The sequence below is a fragment of the Ornithorhynchus anatinus genome, chromosome 7 (genome assembly GCF_004115215.2).
Source record: "Ornithorhynchus anatinus isolate Pmale09 chromosome 7, mOrnAna1.pri.v4, whole genome shotgun sequence".
NCBI classification, from domain to species: Eukaryota; Metazoa; Chordata; class Mammalia; order Monotremata; family Ornithorhynchidae; genus Ornithorhynchus; species Ornithorhynchus anatinus.
Window position 1 is genome coordinate 23007953 of NC_041734.1, and position 10152 is coordinate 23018104.

Consider the following 10152-nt stretch of genomic DNA (forward strand, 5'->3'; position numbering starts at 1 on the left):
AGTAACACTCAGAGATAGTGTTGGATAGATCAGAAAAGGGAGGAAGGTGACCGAGTGCCCGTTCACCTCCGGAGAGGTACGAGTGACACAACGGCACCCCTCTCCTGTTTGGCTGTGCCTTTATTTGCAACATATAGGAGAAGTAGCCAATCACAAAAGAACTCGGACAATGTATTTTCTTCAGTGACCAAAGAGACTCTTCAAGCAGGCCTTATCTGTTTTGGGTAAGAAGCAATCTCCTGTCCAAGCAGGCCTTATCTGTTTTGGGAAAGAAGCAATCTCCTGTCCCCCGGAATTTGGAATTTGCAGATGTGATATACATCCCACCTGAAATGGGGGACTTCCTGAGACAAAAACAGAGTCATTTAGATCAAAAGCTGCTATGCTCAGAATGCTGTTTTTAACAAAGACTGTGAGCCTCATGTGGGACAACCTGATTACCCTTATCTACCCCAGCACTTAGAACAGTGCTCTGCACATAGTAAGCGCTTAACAAATACCAACATTATTATGTAGGGCTGAGAGTGGGGTGGATAATGGGTGAAGATCCAAGGGGAAGGGGAACACCTCTCCCTCTCCCCCTAAATGACCACCATCCTGATCCAAGCCCTCATTATATCATTAGACTATTATATTAGTCCTCTCAGTTGTCTAACCTATGATCTCTCCCTTCACAGTCCACATTACAAGTTGCTGTCCAGATTATCTTTCTGAAACATCACTTGATACTTTTCACTCCATTCTTCCAAAACCTCCCTTACCAACCCATTTGACCCCATAGCCAGAAAAAGTACCTTTCAGGTGACTCCAAAACTTTTCCCATTTAATTTAGCCACTCTCTTCATCTGCTATTTCCCAGCTCACATCATTTTCAAAGTCCTTCTAATATCCTGATCTCTCTAAGAGGCTTTTTCCAATTAACTGTTCTTCTCTCTAGGTTGCAGCTTCCTATCTCCTCAGGACTAATGCAGTTATACCCTCCTCAGATATACATATTGATTTGCACATACTGGTTAATTAAGCACTTCTTCCTTCTATGTGTAAATCATTCTGTGACTATCTCCCCATTCATTTGTAAATTCCCTGAAGGGAGACATTGGGTCTTCTATCTCTATTGTATTTTGCCAAGTGTTGAACCCAATGTTTGTTCTATACAAGAGACAATCAGTGATTATCATGGAGATGATAGATACCCTGCCCTTCCCCTCCACAAGGCCTGGATTAAAAGTATATAAACACTCTAGAAGTTTGCCCTGCATAAAGCCATTAGCTCAGTAATGGTTCTGAACTTCTAAAACAAAACAAACTGAGCGCATCACTGTAAATATTCTTCTTCTTTCATGTTTAGCCGCAATTACCACATGCAGAAATAGTGTCTAATTGCTGGGGTATCAACTGAAGAAAAAGAATGCAAAGTTAGCAAAGCAAGAAGAGAAGCAGCGAGGCTTAGTGGAAAGAGCACTCACTTGGGAGTCAGAGGTCGTGGGTTCTAATCCCGACTCTGTCGCTTGTCTGTTGTCTGAATTTGGGCAAGTCACTTAACTTCTCTGTGCTTCAGTTTCCTCATCTGTAAAATGGGGATTAAAAGTGTGAGCCCCACGTGGGGCAACCCAATTACCCTGTATTTACTCCAGTTCTTAGAATGGTACTTGGCACATAGTAAGTGGCTTAACAAATACCAAATTATTATTAAGAAGGCTGATGAAGAGAGTTACATTTAAACCTTTCAGTATCTATTCACTTTTCTACACAAGATATTTTAAAACACATTTTAATATTTTAAAATATCCTGCTTTCCATTATCACTTTGTTTACCCAACATAAAACCAAACCCATTTTGAGAGAATGGGTTTGGTTTTATCTTTTTGGTCATTTCAATGCAAATTTCCATCTTTTGCTTACCTTTTCAAACAGCAATCCCAATGACCACTTGGATGCTCCTTTTGACCAAGTTCATATCTTTGGAGAACTCTTCAAGATTTCCAAATTGGATTTCCCAGTGTCAAACTGTCCTGCAGTCACCAAGAGTCTGTCACTCTGTCAGCCAGTCTCCATCTGTGATGGCATGAATACTTAATCTCAGCCTCTTCTGCTCTTTACCTTCTTTCTGGGATGTGAGGCATCCACCAATGGAGTTCTTGGGCCAGAATATTTCCAAGAACAAAGTACGACAAGTCCTAGGGAAAAGAGGTGTTTCTGGGCATCATGATGATAATATTTGTTAAGTGCTTACTGTGTGCCAAGCACTGTTCTAAGCACTGGGTAGATACAAGGTGATCAGGTTGTCCCACGTGGGGCTCACAGTCTTAATCTCCATTTTACAGATGGGGTAACTGAGGCACAGAGAAGTTAAGGGACTTGCCCAAAATCACACAGCTGATAAGTGGCAGAGCTGAGATTAGAATCTACCATCTGTGACTTCGAAGCCCTTGCTCTTTCCAGTAAGCCATGCTGCTCCCACATGACGGGGATAAGGGTCCCCTCTATTGCTTCTTCAACTGGCTGGCTGTTTAATATCTGCAACATGCCGCTCATAGGATTGGTGACATCTTTGTACAGGATTTTATAAGATACATTTTCTGCCATTTTTCACAAGTCTTCTTTGCCATGGGGTGTAGGAATGTAATTGAGGAAGACAGAAAGCCTTTTCAGCATTGGTAATTAATGTCTTCTTAATTATGGGTTGTACTTGTGGCTCCACATTCTGAAAAACAAGGGACAGAGATGATTTTACTGTCTTGATAACTTTAATAGGCCCATTATACCAGGAGTGTGAATGAAAAAACCCAGGGTCTGAGTTACAGTGCTGGAAAGCGGGCAGTAAATCAGAGCTCCTGTCACCGATAAATATGCTTTAAGACTTTGAAAGTCCTCAGAGGACTTCATCTGCATTTCACTGAAGGAATTAAATATCAAACTTGAACAGCTAGAAAATCATTATCCCTAGTTTAGAGTCCTATCTGCAGCAGTTAGCTTCTGAGTCAATTATTAAAGTCAATGGTTATCTCTTTCGAGTAGCCTACTGCATTTTTTAATTGAATTTAAACATCTTTAAAATAGGTATTCTTTGCTGGACTTCTGTTTTTTCATAGAGAGCAGTTTCAAAGCAGATGGAAATCAAAACACCACAAAGAATACAGTTCTTTGTAATCAGTCAAATCCCTGAGGAAATGCTAATTTGTGAATGGCTCACACGTGAGCAGCAGCAAGCTAGTTAGGGGTTTTAGTAGCAATCACTTTCAATCTTCATTAAAAAGTTTTCCACTGAATCAGAGGCCGAAGATAAATCCCACCAAGGAAGCATAGAAATGGAACTTTCAGTGGGGAGAAAACAGGACTTTGAAAACAGCTGGAGGGTTGTACCCATGAGTCAATGAGTCAGTCGATCAGTAGCATTAAATGAGGAACTACTGCGCACAGCGCTAAACTAAGTTTTGGGAAAGTTCAGTGGAGATAAGGACATGGTCTTATCCCTTAAGGAGTTTACAATTTAATGGGGGAGAGGTGGCCAAGAGTAAAAATCTTTATACATTATGCAGTGGGAGGAAAAACAAAGAACCAACTTGTAGTAAAAAAAAAAACAGAACAAAACATGAGAAGGTGAAGAAATAAATAAATGAAGTAATAAGTCAGGGGTGAAGCTAGATACGGGCATAAGTGTTTTATGAACTAAACTGAGTGGATGGAAAGAAATCAGGGAAGCCTTCCTGGAAGAAGTAGGATTTCAGGATAAATTTGAAGCAGGATTTGGGTCATCTCAGGGGAGCCACAGCTGATGCTGTTCCCCAACACTGAGAGTACTCTGCAAGGACTGCAGATATGCTGTTTAATGTTTTCATTCATTGCCTTTCATTCATTTATTCATTCAATCATATTTATTGGGGGCTTATCATGTGCAGAGCGCTTGGAAGTACAATTTGGCAACAGAGACAATCCCTGCCCAACAACGGGCTCACAGTCTAAAAGGGGGAGACAGGAAAACAAAAGAAGTAGACAGGCATCAAGATAAATAGAATCACAGATATATACACATCATTGATAAAAGAGAGTAATAAATAATATATACAAATATATGTAAGTGCTGTGGGAAGGGGAAGGGGGTAGAGCAGAGGGAGGGATTAGGGGCAATGGGGAGGGGATGAAGGGCAGAGGGAAAAGCAGGGCTCAGTCTGGGAAGACCTCCTGGAGGAGGTGAGGTCTCAGTAGGGCTTTGAAGAAGGGAAGAGAATTAGTTTGGCGGATTTGAGGAGGGAGGGCATTCCAGGTTAGTGGTAGGACATGGGCCAGGGGTTGACGGTGGGGCAGGCAAGAATGAGGCACAGTGAAGAGGTTAGCAGCAGAGGAGCGGAGTGTATGGGGTGGGCTCTAGAAGGAGAGAAGGGAGAAGAGGTAGGAGAGGGCAAGGTCGTAGATGGAGAGCTTTGAAGCCAATATGAGGAGTTTTTGCTGGATACAAAGGTTGATAGGCAACCCCTGGAGGTTTTTGAGGTGGGAGGTGACATGTCCAGAGCATTTCTGTAGAAAGATAATCCGGGCAGTGGGGTGAAGTATAGACTGAAGCAGGGAGAGACAGGAGGATGGGAGATCAGAGAGGAGGCTGATGCAATTATCAGGCTGATGCAATAATCGGAGAGCAGGCTCAAGAGTGGAGGACATATGCCCACAAGTAAGAGGAGATCAAGCAAACTTAGAAGGAATTTGGTGAAATGGAACATTGATCAGAGAAAATGAAACAGAATGCAGATAAAAAAAAGAAAGGTGTTTTTCTGTGACAAACACAGGGCCCTGAACATTGTTTCCCTGGTTTAGATCCTTGGTTTATCCAGCCCAGAATTTTTATCCAACCAGTGCCCAGAACACCTGAAGAAACCAGATGCTGGTCATCCTCCTAGACATTCAAGCTCATCACTAAGTAAGGCCCATCCAACGCCCCTATCTCTCCCCTCTCCATCACCTACATTCGTTCCAGTGACCTAGCCCACACCACTAACCTTTGCATCTAATCAAAATCCTTGTAATTTCGGTACCATTTACCCCATTAAAGGAATTAGGATAATTTAGTCAGGAGAAGAAAAGACTTGAGTTATGATTGTATTTCCTCTCTGAATGGAGGGACCGATTAACTGACTGTGCTTTGAAAGTACCTCTGCTCAAGTCTCCTTACTCCTCAAAAAATCTCTAACACATGCCTATGCCCCTCAGCACCGAACAGATTCTCCTGACCTGAGCTTTAATGCTCTCTCCCTACAACATTTCCCATTGCATCCCATCTCACCCAGTTCTTTCCAATCAAGCCAACCCACTCACTGTGGCTCTTGTCTCTCTCTCACTGACAACATCATGTCCACGTTCTCCCTTCTGCCTGTGAGTCTCTCCCCTTCACCCTTCAAATCCAGCAGACCATGGCTTTTTCCATCATTAAAGCCCTTCTGAAATCACATCTCCTCCAGGAGGTCATCCCTAATCAATCTTTCATCTCCCCAGCTTATTTCCCCACCAACTGTTGTTCCAGAACTTGAGCATCATTTAAGCACAGCTGCAAATCTCTTTATAATCTATGTAATTTAATTTAGTGGCATGTCTCCTGACAGATCTGCAAACCTCTTGAGGGCAGGTATTAGGTCTACTAATTCTTGTACTCTCCCAAATGCTTACTCAGTGCTTAGTAAATCAATCAATCAACCAACTTTATTTATTAATCACTCATTATGTGCAGAGCACTATAAGTGCTTGGGAGAATACAATATAACAGAGTTGGTAGTCACATTCCACCCTCTCAGGATCGCACCTGGAGAGATTCCAGTACTCTACTAGTATTGGCTAAGGAAGGGAGAGTCAAGCAGAGGCCTACCCATTCCATTCCTAGCTTGGGCAGTGGCTAGCGAATGGAAGGCAATCTACTACAAGTCAAAACTCACCATGCTGGGCAGCAGCGGCATGGGAGAGAGTCGAGGGTGGAGACTTAAGTTTATGGCACGGAAGGAGGCAGTGGTAAACCGCTTCCATGTTTTTACCAAGAAAACTCTATGGATACACAACTAAAACAAATGCAGATGGAGGTGGGCTGTTCCAGGAAAAATTTGTCCAAGTATTCTCTGTGGGTTGGAAACGACTCGACAGCATAAGACAAGACAAGTCACATTCCCTGTCCATAAGCGTGGCTCAGTGGAAAGAGCACGGGCTTTGGAGTCAGGGCTCATGAGTTCGAATCCCAGCTCTGCCACTTGTCAGCTGTGTGACTGTGGGCAAGTCACTTAACTTCTCTGTGCCTCAGTTCCCTCATCTGTAAAATGGGGATTAAGACTGTGAGCCCCACGTGGGACAACCTGATTCCCCTATGTCTACCCCAGCGCTTAGAACAGTGCTCGGCACATAGTAAGCGCTTAACAAAAAAAAAAATACCAACATAAGGAGTTTACAGTCAAGAGGGGGAGACAGACATGAAAATAAATTAGGGAAATGTACATAAGTGTTGTAGTCTGAGGTTGGGGTGAATAAAAGGCACAAATCCAAATGCAAGAGTGGTACAGAAGGGAGTAAATACTACTGAGTGACTGAGAGTTGTTTGGAATCCATTGTTACCATTGACTCTACCTTTTGACCTCCACCTAGATTATAAACCCCAAGCAGGACAGGGATTGGGGTTTAATCTGATATGCTTTTATCTCCCCCAGCACCTCCTAAGGACTTAATAAACACAATAAGTAACTAAGTTGTCCGAAGTTGGTATGGCAAGTCCATGGCAGCACTGGGAATAGAAAATAGGTCTCCTCATTCCAAAGAGGTACCTCTTTCCATCAGCCCTCAGAGAGAAAAGAATACCCAGTAAATGCTAGAGAACACTTTTGAATGTTGGCCTTTGTGTTTCTCTGGCAGAATTTTAACCACATTGAAAATATTGTAATGGTGAAAATAAATCTCAGTGGTCCAGCTACCTGGAAATGTTCCCATTCCTACTGGGACCTTTGGCCGAGAGAAAATGTTTTACAGGAAAAGAACAAACAAGCATCAGGCTGATGATCTAATTTTCAGTTTAGAATTGGGGGAAAAAGTATTAATTTCATTATGCAGCTCTTCTCTTCAAGGTAGTTCTTTTTTTCCTCTGGGTTTTGCTTCCCTTGGCAGAATTAAGGCAGTTTTTCATCCCAGCCATCTGAGCATGTCCACAGACAATAGGATGGAATTAGATGCTGCCAGTTTAAGCTGTCTGATGGAGAACAAGCATGAAAGGTAGTCCCAAACTGATCTATGCCCACGGAAGAATTTGTCCTGCAGGTTTTGGGCAAAGGGCTCTGGCGGCCGGTGGGGTGGGGCGGCGTCTACACCAGCATTTACCACAGTGTTTGTCACATAGTAAACACCTAACAACTACCATTATTAGGGCTGGGGGGAGGGGGAAGGAGGGATTAGGAAAAGGTAGTGATACTCTGAGTAACACAATCCCTTTGCCATCAGGGAAGATCTTGTGGGAGGGGGGATTAGGAAAAGGTAGTGATATGCTGAGTAACACAATCCTTTGCCATCAGGGAAGATCTTGGAACCATGAAGCTGGATGATGGGGGCCTCAGTGCTGGTCCTGCAGAGATAGTCTATGGAAAGAAGTGGAAGTACTGACAGAGTGATCCATGGTAGAGGTTAATGTGGGGGTGGGAGAGAGAAGTTTTCCCTCTACCCCATCGAGAGCCCAGTTTCAAGGGTTCTTCTGCTAAGCATAGAGCCAGGCATCACCCAGTTTGGGAGTGAGCTACAGCAGGCTGGAGGTAATTTGGACCACCACAGGTGGCAGAACAGGCAACCGAGATTGAGGAGCGGTTGTTTCCTGGAAAAGAGAATTGTGGTTCTGGGCCTGGACTTGCACTTCCAAGGATGGACAAGAGATGCATGCTCAGTCTGGACATGAAGCCCATGGATTTCATTTCTGGTAGATGCTTCCCACTCTGGGGAGTGATACAGGAATCTGTGGGTGAGTCAGTGTAGCTCACAGAGCTACCAAGAAATGTGAAGAGTGGGCTCTTCCAAGGAACAGCGATAGGACCAGGTTTGTCTAACAGTTTCATAAATGCTCAGGGAGAAAGGAACATGCAGTGACTTCTCTATGTTTTCCCACCTATGTTACGAGATGCTGCAGAGATGGGCTCCAGTGGCAGGAAACACAGTATGTGAGTGGAACCAAGTAACAACAAGCTGTGCAGGGTGATTTCCATCAGTGTTATTTTTTGAGTGCTAATTACATGCAGAACACTATACTAGGTGCTTGGGAGGGTCCGATAAAACAGAGTTGATAGATAGGTTCCCAGTTCACAATGAACTTATGTATCAGTAGGGTCAAAACTATTTGGCCTCATGGACAAGGAGTCAAACTGGGTTAGTTGAGGGTAGGATAGAGAAAAAGTAAGGAATGTAACCTGGCAGAAATCTAATGATGAGGGTGGATGCCTAAAGGCCTTCCCAGACTGAGCTCCTCTTCCCCCTCTACTCCCTCTGCCATCCCCCCTTTACCTCTCCGCAGCTAAAGCCTCATTTTCCCCTTTTCCCTCTGCTCCTCCACCTCTCCCTTCCCATCCCCACAGCACTGTACCCGTCCGCTCAACTGTATATATTTTCGTTACCCTATTTATTTGTTAATGAATTGTACATCACCTTGATTCTATTTAGTTGCCATTGTTTTTATGAGATGTTCTTCCCCTTGACGCTGTTTAGTGCCATTGTTCTTGTCTGTCCGTCTCCCCCGATTAGACTGTAAGCCCGTCACACGGCAGGGACTGTCTCTATCTGTTGCCGACTTGTTCATCCCAAGCGCTTAGTACAGTGCTCTGCACATAGTAAGCGCTCAATAAATACTATTGAATGAATGAATGAATAAAGGGGACACCATCAGTATTTCTCCAAGTATCTTGGTGCCTCTGACAGAAACACCACTGAGCCTGATGACTTACTCGGCAATTTACTGCCCAAGGTTTATGGTCTTTTCTAAAACTATAGGATCCCAGCAGCCCAAAATATGCACATATGTTGGTGAATGTGCGAGTTTGTAGGTGTTCCTTCCTAAATTCCATAATTATTACTTGGGGGATGCTGATTTGAGTAAAATAATTCTACATGTTAAGCACTTACTATGTGCAAAGCACTGTACTGGCTCATTGTGGGGCATGGAGTGTGTCAATTTTGTCACATTGTACTCTCCTAAGTGCTTATTACCAGTGCTTGACACATAGTAAGTGTTCAATAATATCACTAATGCTGATGATAATTAAGTCTTATATGGGGTTCAAAGAGAAAGAAGGAAAGGAGAAGAGGTGCTGAATCTCTATTTTGCTGATGAGGGAATTGAGGCACAGAGAAGTTTAGTGACTTGCCCAAGAATATGCAGCAGATAAGTGGCAGAGCTGGAATTAAACCCAGGTCATCTGATTCCCAGGGGCCATGCTGCTTCCCTAAAACCCTGAAAAAACCCCAAAACCCCTCAAATCTAACCTACCCCTGCTTGCCCTCCTTCCCCTGGCCCTGCCCAGAGCTAGCCTGCTCGAACTGTCAAATCCTCCCCATTCTGCCAGGATTTATGCTGTGCAGGGCACTCTTGGAAGGTTGGTGGCCTAGGACAGATTCTCTGGAATCATAGCTGCCTCTGGGTTGGCTCCTGACTGACTCTGGGGCTGAGAAGGCAGCATCCATAGAGCACTCCAGTAAATACTAGTAGTGCGACTGCTATTTGATTTTGATAAAGTTCAAATTGAGGGCATTACGGGCAACCACCCTTGTATAGAGCACAATTCCCTCTCACTGAGAGAGTGTTTGATGGCCAACTGCTTAAAACACATATCAAGCTGCTTTGCAAACTCACCCCAGATTTTGCTCAGATCAAAAAATTGTAAAGTCAATCTATGCCCTAGGCATGCACATGCTCTTTATTACTGTAAGTTTGTTGTGGGCAGGGATTGGGTCTATTTATTGTTATATTGTACTCTCCCGAGTGTTTAGTACAGAGCTTTGCACATAGGAAGTGCTCAATACATATGAGTGAATGAACGAATGCTTCATCAACTGGTGAATTTCATAGTAATGTAATAATCATTATGACATCCGATTAAGCAATCACTGCGTGCCTCTAGAGATAAATCATTAACCACTGTAAACTGTCACAGATAATAGAGC

At 43.5% G+C, this 10152-nt stretch overlaps 1 non-coding gene across 1 annotated transcript; it reads left to right on the plus strand.

The window, feature by feature from the left end:
* The first annotated feature begins 5770 nt into the window (after window positions 1–5770).
* LOC114813413 lies at window positions 5771–5908 on the plus strand. Its single transcript, XR_003761133.1, has one exon. It is a non-coding gene; the product is annotated as a small nucleolar RNA SNORA7 (small nucleolar RNA).
* Window positions 5909–10152: the final 4244 nt, after the last annotated feature.